Here is a 21,542-nt window from a genome sequence, read left to right as displayed (position 1 = left end):
AGAAGCACTGCACTTTCCAGACAGAATTGTTTCCCTTTGTTGTTGCTGGATCTGCTAATGAAACCACATACATCCAACTATGATCATAGGATCATGGCTTTTCACAGCATCATGTCTGCTCATGGCTTTTCATTCATCAACATGAAAAAAACAGAATATAGTTCTCGAAGTAAAACGTCCATATTTTTCTTCCATGCACATGCGGGGGATATAGTATTAGGCTCCTTCTGTCCATCCGTACGTACAAATTAGAATATCTTCAGAACCGTTGACTAGATTCTTTTCATATTTGGTACCTAGGTTCATCACGGTATAACAAAGGTCCCAGTAAGGTTTGGTGACCTTGACCTTAATTTCAAGGTCACAAGGGGACTTTAATGTTTTACCTTTGTCAGCGAGATATCTCAAGAACCATTCACTAGATTTTCTTCATATTCAACACCAAGCTTTATCTAGGGAAGGCGCACGGCCCAGTTGATTTTGGTGACCTTCACTTAATTTTCAAGGTCATTGCGACACTTTGAAGATTTCAGTCTGTTAACCTGCATGTTAAACTTGTCAGCAAGATACCTCAAGAACCATTATCTGGATTGTCTTCATATTTGACACCAAGCTTCATCCAGAGAAGGCGCAGGGCCCAGTTGATTTTGGTGACCTTCACTTAATTTGTAAGGCCACAGTGACACTTTGAAGATTTCAGTCTGTTAACCTGCATGTTAAGATGGTCAGCGAGATATGTTGGTATATGTAACAAATCCATTTAGGACCAGACCTAGTGATAGACATCATGAGCATCAATCTACACGATGAGCTTACATTGACACTTTTCAACACGTCTCTGAACCAGACCTGGTGACTCAATCCCATTAGTCACCACGTCTGCCATGCAGGATTGATTCAGACCTTTTCTAACACAGGATTTCAAAGGTTACTCAATTTGACCAGAAATGGGGTGCTGGGGACACATTCTATCCTAGGTGCTTCGTGAGACACTCTCCAGCACAATCTAGCATGTTCTTGGTGTCAGTTAAGTCAATTCAGCTACCTTCAGTATTTATTGAGTAGCTGCCAATACATATGTGAGAAACTGTCATCCTGATCACTGTTGATGTGAGTGAAAGTTCAACTCACTCACTATCATGTTATGTTATGAGGTCCATTGCAAGCATAGATAAGGGAGAAAGTAACTATTGGGATGACAATATTGGAGCAACAATGGATCAGATTCATAGGAAAATAAACCCAATATGTACCACCAAAATACACTATGCTATAAGTGAAACTTTACTTTAACCGCCTCCGTGGTGTAGTGGTTAGAGCGTCTGCCCGGAGAGTGGAAGGTCGCGGGTTCCATCCCCGACCGTTTCATACCAAAACATGTTAAAATTTGGTACTTGTTGGTCCCTGTCTGGCGCGGCATTAATGGGTACAATAAGGACTGGTCGGCTCAGAGTCAGTATAATGTGTCTGAGTGGGGTATTCATGCATCACTGCGGCATGGTATCTCCGTGGGCTAGCACTATAAAACCAGCTTAAGTCTGGGCTAGTATAAGCAGCCGCACATAGACATACACACGCATGCATGTCGTCATATGAGCGAAATATTCTCAAGCACGACGTAAAACCCAATTTCACCTCACTTTACTTTATTAATTCTTTTGTCCCGACAAGATGAGTATGAATCATCAGCAGAGTGACATGACAATCTTTCCATGACACTACTTTCCATGCCTGTACCATAAACACCCAGGGACAGTTAATAATGCCTTGAAGGCTATAAACTGGCAATCATATTTAAGTGTCCTCTCCAGACATTCCAGTACTGTCTCCTTTAGGCAAACTGAAAAAAAAAGTTTTTGGTTTCATGCCCTTTGAATATGTGAGTTTGCTTGCATTATCTGAAATCTGGAACATTTAATAAATTGTTTTATTATCTTCACTTAATATCCATCTACAAGTTAATTTACTGATTTTTGAAAAATAAACCATTATGGTTCTGGGTTGGACACCTATGGCTTATTTGGTAAATACAATATAGTAGCTGTGGTGAAGAATATTTTACTGTGGCTTTGAATGACACATTTGCTTGGATTATGATTTTACTTGAAGCAAAAAAGAATGCTAAAATATGGTTAAACTAACCCTTTTTATTTCAAATTGTCTTTTTTCTGTATTTTTGAGATAAGAGTTCTGAAACATTTATATAGCCGGCTAATTTTCCTGAAATTGATGTCAGATGTTTCTCAGAATTGAAAATGAAATGATGGATGAGTTGAGTCCTGCTCCAGCAGGAGCCCTGTGATGGAGGTTGTTTGCCAAACCACTATAAAGGTGACGACAAGGGACAGCCGTTATTAGCACCAAGTTCATAACAAAAGGACAGCAGGTATTTTATTACCCAATTTGATTACACGTCCCATTAAAGAGAAATGGACATCGTCACCTTGTTGAGAGTTTTTCAAATGACCACCATCACTTAGAGTTCCTGTCCAGGGGATATTGAACTCGTAAAGCAAGATCCCAGAATGCAATTACCTCCTGTGCAGACCGACAGACCATCAATATTACCCTGTAGGTCTTGTCTTCGGTCTGTTCACCATCTACTCAGTGGTCACTTGGGGGGAACCGAAGACAATGTTGAGATAAATCTGACCAATCGATATTCCAACTTTGTATGATGGTCAGAGTCCTGGAAGTATTTTTGTGTTCTTGGTAATGAAGTCGTGTCACGCGGTTAAAGGATTATCACTGTGGTATATTTGACGAGATGAAGGACATGTAACTGGTTGGTCAGATTGAGGAACAATAAATGTGAATGTGATGGATTGTTTGGGAGGCTGAGGGGCTTGGGAGTCCTTCCCCTGTCATCTCATCATATTCATCTCCAAAAGCCGTAGATCAATATTTGTTTATTTCCTTCATCCATTTATCCCTACGATGGTCCATACTATAAGTTTCATTTTATCAGTCACTGGCCCAGGTTCACTGTGTTAATTCAGTCTCTTAGTTCATATTTCTTGCTATCATTCCATACTTGTCTATTTTCTATCACTTTTGTATACAGACTAGAATTTTGTGTTGAAATAGATCATATGAACCCCTGCTTGAACTGATGAATACATGAACTAGTTGTGACCTCATTGATTTCTCCAGCTGCCGTTGGGTACCACGATCCTGTGATCATTGAATGAATTCTAATTTGCAACAGTTTCATTTGGTCTGTGAGTACTATACCCTTGAGCCATCTCCTGCAGATGTTTTACAAGCAATAAATGTCTACAATCTGCATCAGTAAGTTGGGCCATCTCCTGCAGATGTTGACAAGCGATAAATGTCTACAATCCGCATCAGTAAGTTGGACCATCTCCTGCAGATGTTTACAAGCGATAAATGTCTACAATCTGCATCAGTAAGTTGGACCATCTCCTGCAGATGTTTACAAGCGATAAATGTCTACAATCTGCATCAGTAAGTTGGACCATCTCCTGCAGATGTTTACAAGCGATAAAAGTGTACAATCTGCATCAGTTAGTTGGGCCATCTCCTGCAGATGTTTTCAAGCGATAAATGTCTACAATCTGCATCAGTAAGTTGGGCCATCTCCTGCAGATGTTTTACAAGCAATAAAAGTGTACAATCTGCATCAGTAAGTTAGTCCATTTCCTGCAGATGTTTACAAGCGATAAACGTCTACACTCTGCATCAGTAAGTTGGGCCATCTCCTGCAGATGTTTGTTTACAAGCGATAAATGTCTACAATCTGCATCAGTAAGTTGGGCCATCTCCTGCAGATGTTTACAAGCGATAAATGTCTACACTCTGCATCAGTAAGTTGGGCCATCTCCTGCGGATGGAAACAGCAATAAATCACACTTGCTCACACACTCTGGTCACATTCAGCTGTCATGCTAATGGTCTTTGGAGACATCTTTGTAAACTCTTTCCACATGATGAAAGCTTCAGAGCGGCTGTAGATTCCAACAAGTTCCTTCCGTCATTGATTCGACCCGTATTAGCCCCCATTAAGCATCTAACACCTTGCCAAGGAACATATCAATTATCCTTTTCTCTTCAATCATGTCTCAGCCCTTTAGTATGATCCAATTCATATGCACTCTTCTATCGATATGGTTTTACCTAAAGTATCTGGGAGTGGTCCCAGCAGGATTCTCTCCCTTGGAGCACTCTTCAACATGTTGGTCTTCCTCACCGATCAGCAAGATGGCAACTAATCTCTCAATGTCAGTCTTCCCACAGGACCACTTGCAAGTCTACAACATCAGGGGATACTTGTTGATGGGGCTTTTATCCCAACGATGTGTGTTATTATAGTGGAAAATGGTGCCCTGAATGAGTTTTATTTTCTGCTTCTTCCACTTCAGGTGATTTTTCTGTCATGTTCCATTCCTCTGTTTGGTCCTCGTGATCTGATTCCTGATATTGCGCCTTGTAGCTAGGTTTCCTGTGTTCACAAGAGAGTACCCTGAGGAGGTTTGACGCACTCATGTCAGCTAAATATGGAATTTCGCAGTGGAAAGATGTGATATAGTATTTGCAATATGAGAACAGTGGCTCATTGGTTTATGAAGGACACACTTGCTCATTGCTGTCTTTGAACATGGCCTTCATCACATGCAAGATTGGATGAAGCAAGTGGGCTGTATGTGTGAGTGTAGTGGAGTCAGTTGGTGATTATTGAGCCATGTATGTTCACTCACCTGGGGAATTAGTAGGGCTGCACAATATAACCGGTTTACCGGTGTTTACCAGTTCAGACAGGAAAACGATACATATTGCGATACGCTGATCGAAAACCGGTATTTTGATATGGATTCGGAAAACTTCGTAACATTCAGAAATCTTCCGTTTTTCACACCGGAAGTCAGCGTTTGTTGTAAAATGGCGACCCCCAACAATGTACAACTTATTGTGGTGCCAAATACTAGGGCAAAGGCTTCAGTATGGCAACATTTTGGGTTGAAACAGTTCACGGTAGATGAAACTATTGATAAGAGTAACATGGTATATAAAATATGCAATGGTAAAGTAAATTAAAAGTTTTTATGAAAGCTTAATCAGGCATTGTAATTTTGTTGTGTTTTTGCTTTATAAATCAAGCATTAACTCGATCGCAATATATGCTTTCGCATCGCAATATGAACATTCTCTACAATACCCACCCCTAGGAATTAGGAACCAGACAACAAAACTTGAATGATTCCACTTTTGTAAGACAAGATTTGTATCATTTTTGTCCAGGATCCCCAGCTAGAGATCTTATTGATACTGGATTTGTGTGTAAGCTTGTGCAATCCCGTACAGGACAGCTGTGTACTGACTGGACAGGGGGTGGACCAGGGGTGGACTAAGGGTGAACCCAAGGTGGGACGTGTGTAGACCCAAGGGCAAGAACAGGGTTCACAGTCTTGCAAGGTTTACGTAGAATCTATCTATGTGGATTCCAGGTTTGAAGTGGTCCCAAACACCCTAGAGCGTCCGCCCGGAGTGCAGAAGGTCGTGTGTTCGATCCCCGACATCGTCATACCAAAAGACGTTAAAATATGGTACTTGTTGGTCCCTGCCTGGCGCTCGGCATTAATGGGTACAAGAAGGACTGGTCGGCTTGGAGTCAGTATAATGTGTCTGAGTGGGGTATTCATGCTTCACTGAGGCATGGTATCTCAGTGGGCTAGCACTATAAAACCAGCTTCAGTCTGGGTTAGTACAAGCAGCTGCACATACACATACACACGCATGCACATCGTCATATGAGCAAAATATTCTCAAGCATGACGTTAAACCCAATTCCACCACCACCACCACCCAAACACCCTATCTTGTCCATAATGAAGAAATAATGAGCATCTGATCTGTTTCCAATAGGAGAATCAATTTGTCCTGAGGCTATGGTTGATATTTAATTTCTCTCTTATTTTGCATAATGACCTTTACATAGGTTGTGAAATGCATGTTCAGAACAGCCACTGAAATCCTGGCTTGGAATCCACTGCAACAACAATAATCTGACAACATTATAATAGTTATATATGGGGCGACACAATGGCCTAAGTGGTCAGGCTTATTGATCGTGCCCAGCAGCATAAATCATGGCTGATAATAATTAATTAGAGTGTCTGTTCTGGACATTATTATATAGAGCCAACCATTGTATTGCTGGCAAATTGAACAGTGTGAATTTAATGATCAAAAATAAACAAAAGCATCCAGAATGGCCTGTACCCACATGTCCTTGGATTTGTGAAATGAGCAGAAGGGGTTTACACAGCCTTCAACTGTCTCAGACCTCACTGATCTCATTGGTAAATGGCAGACAAGGAAGTATTTTCTGTGACATACTTTCAATGGCTGTATTTCACTTCCTCTTAACCCATACCCAATGGTAGTGATTATCTGTCCTGAGTGGCCCCCAAAAAGTAATTCTGAGTTTTTAGTCCACCAAGTGATTCTGAATTTTGAGTCCACCCAGCGATTCTGAATTTTGAGTCCACCCAGTAATTTCGAGTTTTGAGTTACCTATTCTGTACATTACTCATTGTCGTTTTGAAATAAATGATAGATATGAAATGTCAACCCCGCATACAAACAACAGCCTATTGTTCAAACGTCATCAGATTTCGTAAACAATTTATGACCTTTTGTAGCCTAAACAATGAAGAAATGTGACAATGACTGGCCAGCATTGAGTTGCTGGAGGGCACATGCAAAAATATTTATGAGTTTTTCCACTCAGTCCTATTGGTAGTATTGTAATTCTATTCTACAGTTGGCAGTTTCAAAACAGTTGGCTGTTAGAGTACACTTTCCTGTTCAGAGTTGCCTCCATTAGCTACCGGAGTCTGCTGACTGGTTCCAATTTCACACTCCTCCTGATCATGTTCCATGGTGAGTCCACACTGTGATGGAAGGATACATAGAAGTGGTAATGCATCACTTAAGCTTTCAGAGGCAGTGGGATAGCCTAGTGGTCAAAGTGTTGGCTTGTTATACTGAAGACCCAGGTTTGATTCCCAACATGGGTACAATGTGTGAAGCCCATCTGGTATCCCTCGATGTGATATTGCTGGAATATTGCTAAAAGTGGCGTAAAACTAAACTCACTCTCTCACTTAAGCTTTCTTTGGATATTAAATTGACATTCCCATATGTGACAAGACCAATATATTGTTCAGCCAGACTAATGCCAAACCTAGACACCAGGTGATTGGGGATTAACATGGTTGATCTATATCTCGTTCTTGAACCACCAGGGAAGGCCAACCCACTGTTGTACTGGTTGATTGCCACTGCCAAATAGCTTGAATATTGATGAGTGTACCTTAAAACTAAAGTAAACTCACTCACTCACTCACATGGTTGATTGTGTGTCACCATGCGTCTTGTTGGAATTATGTCTCGGCTCACAAAGTGTGAACTGTGTGAATATGACCACACAGGTACTTGTGTTGTTTGTTGTTCATACCATCAACCTCTGGTTTGCCTGCTCCAGACTGCTCGATGCTCATGCTGTTGATCACTGGATTGTCTGGTACAGACTCGATTATTTACAGACCGCCGCCATATAGCTGGAATGTTGCGTAAAACTAAACTCACTCACTCACTTTGTAATTTACTGGACACTTGGTTTGAAAATGGTGCTATCACCTAAAACAACATTCACTCGCTCATGCTTGTACTGTCCAAATACAACTGTGTGAATCTTTGCATACACGCTAGTTCTTCACCAATTAGGAGCTTTTAGATAAAATTGATGTTTTCATCAGTCAACCAATGATTTTGCTCTATTGATTAAGTTGTGACTGGACCTTCTGTTTCTGTGTGTGTTCAAGTGAGAGCTGAAAGTGAGTGTGTTTGTATGTTCCGACTGTAACCCTGCTGGCAGTGGTGTGTCCTGGGTTATCACTGATGAAGCAAGTACTGTTTACAGGATGCAAGCTCCACTGGTCATCATTAAACTCTGACCCTGAGTTCAGGATCCACTGATGGTCAGCCTAATCTTACACAATGTTTCTTAATGATTATTCTAGCATGCTCTCTTTGAGTGACAGCACCCATTACAAGTGAGCTGGTCAGAGATATTAAATCAATCTCAACAGCTTTCCTCCATCACTGACCAGATCAGCACACCCCAACCCTCCATTCTGCAACCCCTCTAGTCTTCCTGTCCCGACTCAGATGCAATCTCTCCCTGCCAAGACCAAATTCCCTCCCTACCAGAGCCCAATTCCCTGCTGCCAAGACCCATTTCCCTTCCCTACCAGAGCCCAATTCCCAGCTGCCAAGACCCATTTCCCTTCCCTACCAGAGCCCAATTCCCTGCTGTCAAGACCCATTTCCCTTCCCTACCAGAGCCCAATTCCCTGCCTGCCAAGACCCAATGTCTTCCCTACTACAGCCCAATTCCCATCATGCCAAGAACAAATTTCCAGAATCCCATCCCTCCCTACCAGAATCCCATGCTACCAGAATCCCATCCCTCCCTACCAGAATCCCATCCCTCCCTACCAGAATCCCATCCCTCCCTACCAGGAATCCCATCCCTCCCTACCAGGATCCCATCCCTCCCTTAGAAACTGAGATGCAAACCCCTCCTGACCAAAGCCCAGTTCCCTCCATGACCCTATCTCCAAGACCCAATCCCTTCCGCTCCTGATGCCTGGTCCCTAACGCTTAGTCTCTGAATATATAATATTGATAGTAAGACATAAACCAAATTAAATTGAAAAGGAACCCCAGTAAACCTGAGGATATCTAGACTTGCTTCATTTAGGGCTATCTATAGCATCGCAGGGAGGGCTAGGCAGTAAGAGAAATACTGTGCTTTAGGGACTGTGAGACTAGGTCCCCTCCAAGACCCACTTTCTCATGCCCTCCTCTCTTCCTCCTCTCCCCCCCCCAAACCAATTGCTTTCCCTCCAAGCCCCTCTTCCCCAATACAATCTTCCCTTCCCCAATGCATTCTACCCTTCCCACCACCAATCTCGTCTTTGGCTCCACCAAGCGCCCACAAACTTGATCCCCCAGCGTGACAGCTCCTGCACCCCCCTACCCCTACTCCAGCTTGCTCTATCAGCCTGACCAGTTCCCATTACTCATGGTACTTCATCCCCTCATTATGTGATGAAGAGTCATTTCTACACCATTTGCTGCAAAAGCACCAGCCATTGATCAGTCTGACAGCTGAAGACATCCCTCTGATAGAGCAGGTCCACTCATCTCCCAGCCAGGACTAGATGGTAGATAGATGGTAGATAGATGGGAGGTCCAGACCATGCTCTTCTACCGATCCACATGGAACAGCTCCACAAAACTTGTGTCTGCTATGTGTATGGATTAGTGATTGACTGACACTTAGTCTCTGAATATATATAATATTGATGGTAACAAATAAACCCATTTAAATTGAAAAGGAGCCCCAGGGAGATGAACCTGAGGAAGTGTAGACTTGCTTCATATGGGGCTTTAGCATTGCGGGGAGGGATTGGCAGTAGGGAAAATGTGGTTCAGGGACTGTGAGATAGACTAGATTAGTGACTACATCAGCTTTACAGGTTTACTTTAAACTGAAGGTTCTCAGTTCAAGCAAGGACTGGTCTTAATGTAGGCCAGAAAGAAGTGACAAAAATACAGGTCTGGGCCTTCTTTCACAAAGAGATCTTAGTGCTTGATATCTCAACTCCCATAACATTGAACATAGAGATTTTTCTGGGTTACATCTTCTTTTATTCTTGAGTACAACGTTCCAGGGCTTGTTCTGGCCCCATGATCATGAGTTTTACCTGATGATGGGGCGGGAACAAGCTGAAACATTGTACTCAAGAATAAAAAGAAGATGTCACCCAGAAAAATCTCAATGTTCATCAAATAGCATCTTCTAAAATGCCAATCAAGCATCCCATAACATTGGCTTGCAACTGCCGCAGTGCTAACATTAGGTGGGCCATGAAGCAGCCTCTTGTCCAGACTTTTAAATGCAAAATAAATAATTCTACAATTAATTCAGGGCTCTATTTTAGGAAATACCTCTTCCATGCACCTGGTAGTAACCTTATTACACCAGATACACCTTATTAACAGGTGGTACTTGCTGCTCAATATAGTATTGTATATTAAATATGAGTTTTGGTATTGATTTTTTTAGAACATCATTATGACGAAATTATTCTGGGTCTGATAGATAATTTTATCTTAATTCATAAAATTTCATGACATAAACAGTAACAGCCATTCAACCACAGTCCATGTTGTCATCAATGTCACTGCTCCAAGCCAGTTCCTCATCATTCTAACCGCCTCCGTGGTGTAGTGGTTAGAGCGTCCGCCCGGAGAGCGGAAGGTCGCGGGTTCGATCCCAGACCGCGTCATACCAAAAGACGTTAAAATATGGTACTTGTTGGTCCCTGCCTGGCGCTCGGCATTAATGGGTACAAGAAGGACTGGTCGGCTTGGAGTCAGTATAATGTGTCTGAGTGGGGTATTCATGCTTCACTGCGGCATCGTATCTCAGTGGGCTAGCACTATAAAACCAGCTTAAGTCTGGGCTAGTACAAGCAGCCGCACATACACACACACATGCATGCACGTCGTCATATGAGTGAAATATTCTCAAGCACGACGTAAAACCCAATTTCACCTCACCTCCTCATCATTCTGTTTTTTGGTTGAAGTCTTTCAACAGCAAAATAATTATATGCACAGGGTGCAAGATGGTAAAGTAAAGATATTTAGTTTGCCTTTTGCAGTTTCAGGTTGCACCAGTGCAAGTTCTAAATGCTTAACTCAAACCCTGACAGTGCTAAACAGTTTTTTGAACAACGTAATATTTAGAAGTGAGAGTTCCAACATGAAGGATTGTGTTAGTCAGCACTGTCTTGTTTCCTGAATCTTGATAGCTTAAAAAGTCTGCTTGGGAACTTACTGTGTACAGATGTTTAAAAGATCTGTTTATTAGTCATCGTGTCTGAGATTGCTTTCTTGATCAGGTTAGTTATCCCCTGCAACACGTTTTTGCAGGGGGTATTAAAATGGACTCTGTCGTCCGTCCATGCGTCCGTGCACATTTGTCTTTTCCGGAGCAGAACATTCAAAACGTTCGCTGTTCCTTCACCAAACTTGGCACATAATTAGGTATAGTGGTGTACTGGTGCCTTTTGGTAGTTTTGGATTTCTGAATAAAATATTTTTGCCGTTTCCATGGCAACAAGTTTGACTTGGACTGAAATTGGTGGTAGTGCTCTTTTCCGGAGCAGAACTTATAAATCGTTCACTGTTTCTTCACCAAATTTCGTACATAAAGGTAGGTCTGGTGGTGAACTAGTGCCCTTTGGTAGTTTTGGATTTCTGAATAAAATATTTTTTTGCATTTCCATGGCAACAAGTTTGGCTTCAAAGGAATTTGGAGGTAGTGCTCTGGAGCAGAACTTTGAAACCTTTCAATACTCTCCTTCCACTTTGCTATATTATATACACGCCAACTTTCAACTTATTTGGGGAATGGCTATGTCCTTTGGTCATGCCAGGATCCGATGATCATTTCAAATCCCAGATTCACCTTCATTTTGAATCTTTGCTTTTCAGCATCATACCTGCCCTCACACTTGAACACTTTGGTGTTGAGCTGTGCAACATTTGAGATTTTCTTCAACAATAAGCTACCATTACAGCAAGACAAGCCCAACTCACTGGTTTTACCCTACACCTATACAGACCAGAGCTATTGTTAGCTGGGAGACTGTAGAAAGGTGATGGATGACGTACATATGGATTCATATTCACGCATCCCAATATTGATACAGATCTTGTTAAAAAATTCAATAATGTAGAGAAATTAGTGTTTAGCCCCTGACTCCAAGGTCAGCTGTACCAAGGGCTCAGACTCCAAACATTCCTCTATACCATGTTTTATTTATCAACTGTCACCCAACTGGGCCTACAGCTTCAGGTTTAATGAGCCAACAAACCTATCACTTCCATACTCAATTGCAGAGAGATGGCCGACTTGCTCCTGAGGAATCGGCCTTGTCTTGTAAAGATTATTCCCTTTTGACAATAAAGATGGCTGGAATGGTTTATGACGAAGCGTTGACATCAGTACAGCCGAGATTGGTTTTGCTGGCAGGCTCTGTAGGTTTCCCCGACCTCGGATCCTGTGGTGTTGGTGATGTGAATAAATGTTTAATTATTTCTTGGCATTTGAGACCTGAGATGGAGATGATATTGGCCTGTGTGTCCTTGTTTATGGTAAACACTATTGATTGATGGGGCTATTGTTTCTGCAGATGTGCCTGCTGTTGTTGGAACTGATTGAGGCTATTTGTGAACAAAACTGATACTGTACGATACACTTACGATACACTTACGATACACTTACTTCATGATAAATGTGTCATGATACACGTAGGATATGTTTAATTATACATAGGTCAGGATGATCTTTGTGTGTGTTGTGACCAGTATAAATATTATTCTCACCACAAAGTGGAGTGGAAGTTCCATAGAAAAGGAGTCCATTTGTCCGTCCATCTGCTTCTCAATGCAGACGAATGTTCTTCAAATAACTGCTGAATGTACCCTGATGATTTCTTACCCAGATGAAATTTAGTGCTATAAATTATTTGTTGGTAGAGTTACATCCCTTGGTATATGTTTTTTAGATTTTGTACGTCCTGTCTTCAGTGAAGGACACGTTACCTGAAAAAAACATGAAAGTTTCATGCCTATGAGAGGCTTGTTTAAAGTTAACAATGAACGAACAAGAGTCTGATATACCCCATGGGATAGTGATAAAATTGTTTTCTTGACTCTACTGATCCACACATTTCACAGATACGTTTACAGAAAGTTGAGTGCTTTTTACAATATTCCATCAATATTATGACAGATAATGTGTGTTTTGTTGTTGTTTATTGTAATTCTTTTGTTTGTTGTGGATAATCAGCTGGATAATGTGTGTTTTGTTGTTGTTGTTTGTTGTGGATAATGTGTGTTGTTGTTTGTTGTTTGTTTGTTGTTTGGCACCACAGTCAGCAGTATTCCAGCTATAAATATAGTGGCCTGTAATAACTGAATACCAATGGGACGGCTATAAATAAAATACTGGATACCCGCTTCCACGAAGTTATCGGTACGAATTATCTACAGTATGGGAGGTAACGACTATCGCAAGTCTAGGACCTACAGTATGGGTGTTAACCCCAAGGCTACCAGTATGTCCTGGGCCTTGTTCCTCAAACCGATGGTAGCTGAGATGATCGTAACTCTCATACTTTAACATTGACTTTCTGACTGTTGTAGCTTACGATAGCTTTGAGGAACGAGGCCCTGTACTGAATCATATAACCATATGTGTTAAGCCCAAGGCTACCAGTATGTCCTGGGCCTCGTTCCTCAAACCGATGGTAGCTTGAGATGATCGTTAACTCCCATACTTTAACATTGACTTTCGACTGTTGTAGCGCTTCACGATAGCTTTGAGGAACGAGGCCCTGTACTGAATCATATAACCATATGTGTTAAGCCCAAGGCTACCAGTATGTCCTGGGCCTCATTCCTCAAAGCGATGGTAGCTGAGATGATCGTAACTCCCATACTTTAACATTGACTTACGACTGTTGTAGCGCTACGATAGCTTTGAGGAACGAGGCCCTGTACTGAATCATATAACCATATGTGTTAACCCCAAGGCTACCAGTATGTCCTGGGCCTCGTTCCTCAAAGCGATGGTAGCGCTGAGATGATCGTAACTCCCATACTTTAACATTGACTTACGACTGTTGTAGCTCTACGATAGCTTTGAGGAACGAGGCCCTGTACTGAATCATAGAACCATATGTGTTAACCCCAAGGCTACCAGTATGTCCTGGGCCTCGTTCCTCAAAGCGATTGTAGCGCTGAGATGATCGTAACTCCCATACTTTAACATAGACCTACGACTGTTGTAGCGCTACGATAGCTTTGAGGAATGAGGCCCTGTACTGTCAGTATGATGGCACTGCGGAGGAGATAGAGTAAAGGAAAAACTTACAGTGAAGCGAGCAGTTTGGTAAGTTGTGATAGGTTGTCCTTTGTCGTCAACAGTACCACTGCAAAATTAGTAATGGCCTTCACCTTGAATGAGGCTAGATCTGCTGACGGGATATATGCCACTTTCTGGTGGCGTAGTGAGTTTTGGCCACGCTACTCAGCAATATTCCAGCTATATGGCGGCGGTCTGTAAATAATAGAATCTGGACCAGACAATCCAGTGATCAACAGCATGAGCATCGATCTGCGCTATTGGGAACCGATGACATGTGTCAACCAAGTAAGCGAGCCTGACCACCCGATCCCATTAGTCGCCTTTTACGACAAGAAGTCGCCTTTTATGACAAGAATGGGTTGCTGAAGACCTGTTCTACCCCGGATCTTAACGGGTCCTGGTGGTGTGGTGATATACTGGAGAATGTCTTGTATGGTTTGAGCGAGTTGTGTTTTACGCCACCTTGGGCAGTATTTCCGTAATGTCAGCTGTCTGATTAACAGTGGTGGAAAATCCAAGTTATGTCCAGGAACATGAATAAGTGGGGTCAAGTTTGGATTCAAACCAGCAGTACAGGTAGATTAATGGATAGATTCAGAGGGACATAAACGTACATTAAATGTTCAGTGTCATCATGTTGGTTGCCATTCAGTGGCAAAAAATTATGTGCTTTAAAGATTGATGCAGAAATAAAAACATTGACTATATTTATGAATTTCTGTTTATTTGAAAATGGATATGAGAGAGATGATTTGTGTCAAGGAAATTACATTGGGGACTCCATTGTGTTTTCATAAAATTATGGGCTCATGTCGTGGGAAGTCATTGTCTACAAATTCCACTATTGTATCTTGGTTTTCATAAAATGCATGATTAACCTGTGGGAGAATGTTATTCTTGTAAAATATTCAACACGGCAGCTCTATTGATATGCACCAATTAAACTTGCATGCTTGAGTGAATGTTTTGTGTGTAATGGTGTATTGACATATCAGGAATGACAACACAAAACTGATTGTCCAATTTACGGGAGATGTGGGAACTGCAAGATAGAATGTTCAGAGTGTATAGTCGAGTAATATCCAGTCTATGAAATAAACATATTTACAGAAAAATAAATGGTTCATAAATTATAATCATAAAGCATAATGAAATGTGAGTGAGTTTAATTTTATGCCATATTCCAGCAATATCACAGTGGGGGACACCAAATATGGGCTTCACACATTGTACCCATGTGGGGAATCGAACCCGGGTCTTCGGCATGATGAACAAACGCTTTAACCACTAGGCTACCAACCGCCTCTTGTAATGAAAAGGAGCCCACAGACTTTAAACAGTGGTAATCTAGACTTGCCCCATATTCTAGACTCTCATGGGCTTTCTTGGATATATTTGTTTAAGGGTCTGTATGTAAATTTCATGTATATGTGTAAAGAAATTAACAAATGATGATATTAAAGTCTTGGGTCCAGCCTTTGAACTATCAACACTTAATACATGTGAGCAGAGGCAATGTCATATTTTCCATTCATTTCAAGAGTTACCACTATTGCACTCAGTTAGTTCAGTGCATCTTGGCTGAAGCAGAAATTTAGAATAATTAAGTTGTTGTAAGTGGGTTATCCATGTTGAACTCTGGCATAGTTTTATCATTATGGGCTAAAAAAAAAACAGTGTAAGTCTATATTAGTCCAAACAGTGACACGTTCATGAAAGTCAAAGGTAAGCGAAATAATCATAAACATGAAGGAGAACTAGTTTAGGAGAATATGGAAGTAGCAAGGAAGTCAAGCAATGGTACAATGTCCGATCAGATTGAAGTGAGGTCTTCCTCTACTTCCTCAAAACAACGCTGCAGGATTGAATAAGTCACGCAACAAACAAGTGTAGCTCGTGTAATGAAATTGTGTGGTGTTGTGAACTGGAGCCAGTTTGACTAGGCAATCTCGGTGATGGACTGTTGAAACTGCCATGTTGTATTTTATGTAGAAAAGTTTAATGACAGGCTTACACTACCAGTGTTCCATGAAACTCAGTCCTTGTTTTTGTACTGAAATTGACAACCAGGCATTTGGATTTCCTTTTAGGATTTTTTCAATTTTTGGCATGTCATTTTCTAAAACATTGCCAAGTTGGAAAAGAATCACCAGAGTACACACTGTTTGTGTCTGTCCACTGTAGCAGGTATATTGCTAGGCGCTGTTTAACAATAAACAAACAACTGTCAGGGGAAGAGTTATGAAAGGTCCCCAGTTTGGTCCCCTAGCTGGAATTGTGTGATAATTGCGTCTCATGAGGCAAGGATTGTTGGTGATAACTTGTTTGTCAGCACTTTTAGTACTTCAATATGTACAGGATGCCAAGATGTATTTGTTTGTTTGTTGTTTAACACCGCACTCAGTAATATTCAAACTATATGATAGTGATCTGTAAATAATTAAGTCAGGGTGAGAATATTCAGTGATTGAAATCATGAGCATCGGTCAACACAGTTGGGACATGATAATATGCATCAACCTGGTCAGCGAGCCTGACCGCCAATCCTGTTAGTAGTATTTTAAGACATGCATGGGTTGTTGAAGATCAGTTTTCACCAGGATCTTCATGGAGGTGTCATCATGTTGTGGAATAGTGCTGATAGTATTGTTATACAACATTCAGGCCCTGACTTTAACATGAGTTATAGTCCGTTTGACTTAATTTGAGACCGATGAATTGCTCACTAACACAAAATCTAATAATTACAACAAAACCAAATTTTGCACAGTCACATGAAATCGACAGACCAACGCTGATGATTTGTCTCAATCATTATTTTGTTGTCACTTTCCACTATTTCTTACGAGGGAGGACCACATGCTGGTAGAACAGCCAGGTAGTCAACAAGCATGTGCAGTGAAGTTTCAATTTCACACGTACAACTAGCACACCTGGCTGTTCTACCAGCAAGTGGTCCTCCCTCGTAATACATAGCGTAAAGTGACAACAAAATAATGATCGTTTGTTAAACAACTTTTTTTATTCGGGTGTCCAAAATTATGAGACAAATCATCAGAATTGGTCTGTCGATTTCATGTGACAGTGCCAAATTTGGTTTTGTTGTAATTATTAGATTTTGTGTTAGTGAGCAATTCATCGGTCTCAAATGAAGTCTAACGGACTATAAGTGTAGATGACAAGCAGCTTTGGTTCCTGAAGATCAATTCTGAGCCAGATCTTCACAGGTCTGTCATGATGTTTTGGAAAAGTGTTGATAATATTGTTATATAACATCCACTCTGTCTGCGTAACGTGAGCTAAGAGTACATGAGACAGACAGTCGATGTGTTAATTGATGGCGGAATAACGGTCAGCACTGGGTGTGTCATGCTTTGTTAATCAATAGCCAGGTTAGTCTGATAGGCATATGGAGGTAATTAGTCTCAGGATAAGATATCACAGTGCTAATGAACACCATGAACAGGACAACAGATCAGTTTAACCAGTCAATATGTAACCTCAGGCTGTGACAAGCCTTGGGTCATCTTGTGTTGCAGGTGAGTAAGGACGGGGTGGTGTGTATTGGGTGGTATGTACTGGGTGGCGTGATGGGGTGGCGTGTACGGGGTGGCGTCAAATTCTATATGATAGCTGTTAGCATTCAGGAACATTCTGCCTTGACTTACATGTGAAAGATGGGAAAGGGGTGTTGAGAGTCACTATTGAACATTTTAAAATTTAAACTATGTTTAAATTTTAGTGTATATCCATAACATCTTCTGACATAAAGTTGTCTTATGTGCAGATTTTAACTATAGGCTTGCTCCAACCCATCTCCCCTCATCCTCCCTCACCCCACCTCTCATCCTGCCTCACCCCACCTCTCTCATCCGGCCTCACCCCACCTCTCATCCGGCCTCACCCCACCTCTCATCCTGCCACACCCTCCACCCCATCTCCCATCCTGCGCCAACCCCTACTTGTAATCGGCTAACACTACAAGAGGGATGTTTGGTTGTTGATAACTCAGGGATAGAGTATAGAACAGCTTGTCAGGTGATAATTGTCAGTGTAGACACCATTGTTTATGTGAATAATTGACACAATCCAGAATAGATTGGGGAGTCCTACCTGTCTGGTCATGGCAACCTGCAAGTGATGGACAACTTCCATATTGTTTGTTTCAGCAGTCTATGTCAACCTTTAACCTCAACTTGTAAATATGAAATACATGCAACACGATAAGTAATTACAAGAAAACAATGGTTGTAGTGAAGTTTTGTTTACTTGAACCCTAGGTCTGCATGTTACTATGTTTAAGTTTTCACAATGTTGTATTTCAATTTACAATCATCTGGATAAATGGTTATGATAATTTACAGTAAATGACTTGCAACTGTAATCAGCAAAGTCTGTCTGTTGCTCAGATAATAAATAAAAGTGACTCAATTCAAGTCTAAAATCATTGGGCAAGTCGAGATTGCCTAAGCTGAATTAAAAATTATTCTGAAATCCTTTTGGATTGTATTTTATTTTTTATGTTTTGTAGATATATTGTTTAATTTGATAATTGTATTTCTGGGGCTAAATGTCAGGCTATCAAATTACTTTCTACCAATTTGTGTTTTTTTGCTAATTGTAAGGAAATATTGAAAAGTCAATTTTCAACATCCTATCAGTATGAATACACAATGGCATTTAGAAAGTGGTCAAATGTAACATGTTATATTTGGGATTACACTTTCTTAGTAATGTACTGATTCTAGTACTTTTGTTGGGTTGAGTCCCAACTGGGATTCGAACCCACACCCTCAAGAGTCAGTCCCGGATGGGACTCAACCCAACAAAAGTACTAGAATCTGTAACTTACTGAGAAAGTGTAATCCCAAATATAACATATGTTACATCCTATCAGCAGTCTTTAAAACAAATGATGATGATGATGATGATGATGATGATGATGATGATGATGATGATTTGGAGCCTTCTGACATAATGAGTATTTCACACACTGGCATGCCAGGCCATTTAATGTTTGATCGAAAGAGGGGTGATTTGACCAAAAGATTGCAACCTAGGGAGTGTTAGTGTTGCAAAATTAAGTTGGTATGAATTTTGAATTTGGAAAATTTGCCAGAAGTTGTAGGGGGAAAGTCTTTAAAAAGTTCCAGGAGACAAGTTAAAAACAATGATGCTCAATACATCAGTAAGGTAAGTCCCAGGCTGATCAACTCAACAAAGCAGCACCTGTGATGTGTCAGTTGTAGCCGATGCATGGCGAGAGGTGCGAGGAGATGTGTCTGTATACAGGGCAACACACCGGATGATGACAACACTTGGAGATGGAGTAGATTGTGTTTTTGTACTTGTGTTGGGGAGATCAGGGTTGTGTTTACTTCACTGTGGCATCTCTACAAGTTGAACAACCTCTCAAACAGACTCGAGGAGGATATGTCAGCCCAGACATGGACCGTATGTTACAATGGATAAACGTGTCAAGTATGTTTGACATTCTTGATGAGCCCACCATTAACCTGTAATGTGGTGTTGAGTTGATGTACAAAAAAAACATTGTTTAAGTTTGTTTCATGGAACATTTTCATTTTGTACAGACTATGTTGATGTCAAGAGGCAGGATGCCAGGGCTCCAGATAATTTTTCAACATCAGGAGTATGTACTCCTTATTTTTTCAATATAGGAGCACTGGAAAACCTTAAGAGTACATTTAGAATACATGTTTGAAATTAATGGAGTATCAGTAATCTTGTGTTTCATTTCATATATGCACAATAACATTGCTACTCTTGTGTAAACAGGTCAATAAACAATAAAACAATACTCTTTCAGATAAATACGTCTGTAAATGATTCTAAGACCATACACCATTGCTGTGGGTGCGTATCTGCTACGTTTCCTAAATTATTTCCTATCGTATGGCCGCCATATAGCTGGAATATTGCTGAGTGCAGCGTAAAACTAAACTCACTCCTATCATATCGTACTTATTTTTATATCTGTACATACGCTGATATGGCCTTTATCTGGAGCCCTGGGATACAAATTAAGATTCAACAATGTAATAGTGCATGAATCAATAACTCCCAAAATAAAGTTTTTGCAAAAATTTATTTGTAACAAAATCACATTGAAGCTTTACTTACCTTATATATATTTGGGGTCCACCTTTCTGCAATAAGACTAAATCAGTGTAATTTTTTAATATAATGAAAAGTAATGTAACTAAAATTGGTTATATTTTTCATTTTCCTGTTTCTCATTTCCTGTTTGTTTTAGGTTTTTGTAAACTATGTAAACAGTGACACAGTTTGACAGATATTACAATAACCTTGTTGACATGTTTCTAAACTTTCATTGCTGATAATATGCAGGACTGAGTACTGGACATTTAAACACTAGCCTGACAACTTGTGGGAACGTCCTTGTTCCAGGATAGTTTTAGGTTAGCGTTTTTCAGATATCAATTGATTATTCTTACATAAACAACACTCTGTTTTCATTGAGCAGTAGCATCCTGCAGACATTGTTGTTTGTTTGTTTGTTGTTTAACGCCGCACTCAGCAATATTCCAGCTATATGGCGGGAGTCTGTAAATAACTGAGTCAGGACCAGACAACCCAGGGATCAACATCATGAGCATTGATCTAGGCAATTGGGATCCAATGACGTGTCAACCAAGTCAGTGAGCCTGACCACCTGATCCCGTTTGTCATCTCTTACGACAAGCATGGGTTGCTGAAGATCAATATTCTAACCACATATTTTCACAAACCTATGTATTCTTGAAGAAGATATCAATTAATGAGCACTGTTGATAAAATTATATTGTCCTTGCTGATCTAAATATCATTCCAAGATACACAGATTACAGTTAGCATTATATATAACATGTTCATGTTAAATACATAGAGTTCATATGTAACCTGTGTAAGCTTAATCGACTAGTGTCAAGAGCCAGAGAATGCAATGTCTCTATTTCAATATTTTAGCCAAAATGTATTTCAAATGTTTGACTACAATTCAAATCTTTTTCCATATACAATAAAATAATGGCCCGATTTAAGAATTTCCATATTGATAGCATCAGCTGGATGAAGAGCATATAGAACTGTTCAGGTTATAACCTTGGACGTAAAAATGCATATTGTTTCTAACTTGTGTATAGTTAATAGTTTGAATGGAAGTTGGAGGAATTATGTCCAATTTTCAAAACAAACAACCTGTATTATAAGTTTACAAAGTTTCAATCCGAGAAGAGGAGTTATCTGCAAATATCAGAACAAACAATGATTGATCACAAGATCCCCGATTCACTTGGCTTCTAACCATTATAGGTAGGCCCCGTGAGTCTCCCTTATTTCAAAGAGTAGACAAACTGGGAGTAGTCCCCTATACAGGTACATTATTAAGTGTAGGGGTGCTCCATTATATGTTTATGTTCATGAGTAGTCAAACTGGGAGTGGTCATACTGGGAGTGGTCATACTGGGAGTGGTCATACTGGGAG

At 40.6% G+C, this 21,542-nt stretch overlaps 1 protein-coding gene across 10 annotated transcripts in view; it reads left to right on the top strand.

Moving 5' to 3' along the window:
• LOC124276067 (beta-1,4-mannosyltransferase egh-like) overlaps positions 1 to 21,542 on the top strand; it is a 129,001-nt gene that overhangs the window by 67,521 nt on the left and 39,938 nt on the right. For 2 of the 10 annotated variants that reach the window (XM_046711718.1, XM_046711713.1), the window contains exon 3: positions 13,959 to 14,059. The exons of the other annotated variants lie outside the window; for them this stretch is intronic. The gene's annotated coding sequence lies outside the window, so the exon portion shown is untranslated. The remainder of the gene's footprint in view (positions 1 to 13,958; positions 14,060 to 21,542) is intronic. 10 annotated transcript variants of the gene reach the window in all.

The sequence above is a fragment of the Haliotis rubra genome, unplaced genomic scaffold, assembly GCF_003918875.1.
Source record: "Haliotis rubra isolate DU_JTF1 unplaced genomic scaffold, ASM391887v1 Scf205, whole genome shotgun sequence".
Classification (NCBI taxonomy): Eukaryota; Metazoa; Mollusca; class Gastropoda; order Lepetellida; family Haliotidae; genus Haliotis; species Haliotis rubra.
The sequence above is the reverse complement of the archived record's forward strand: the minus strand, read 5'-3'. Positions and strand labels throughout refer to the sequence as shown.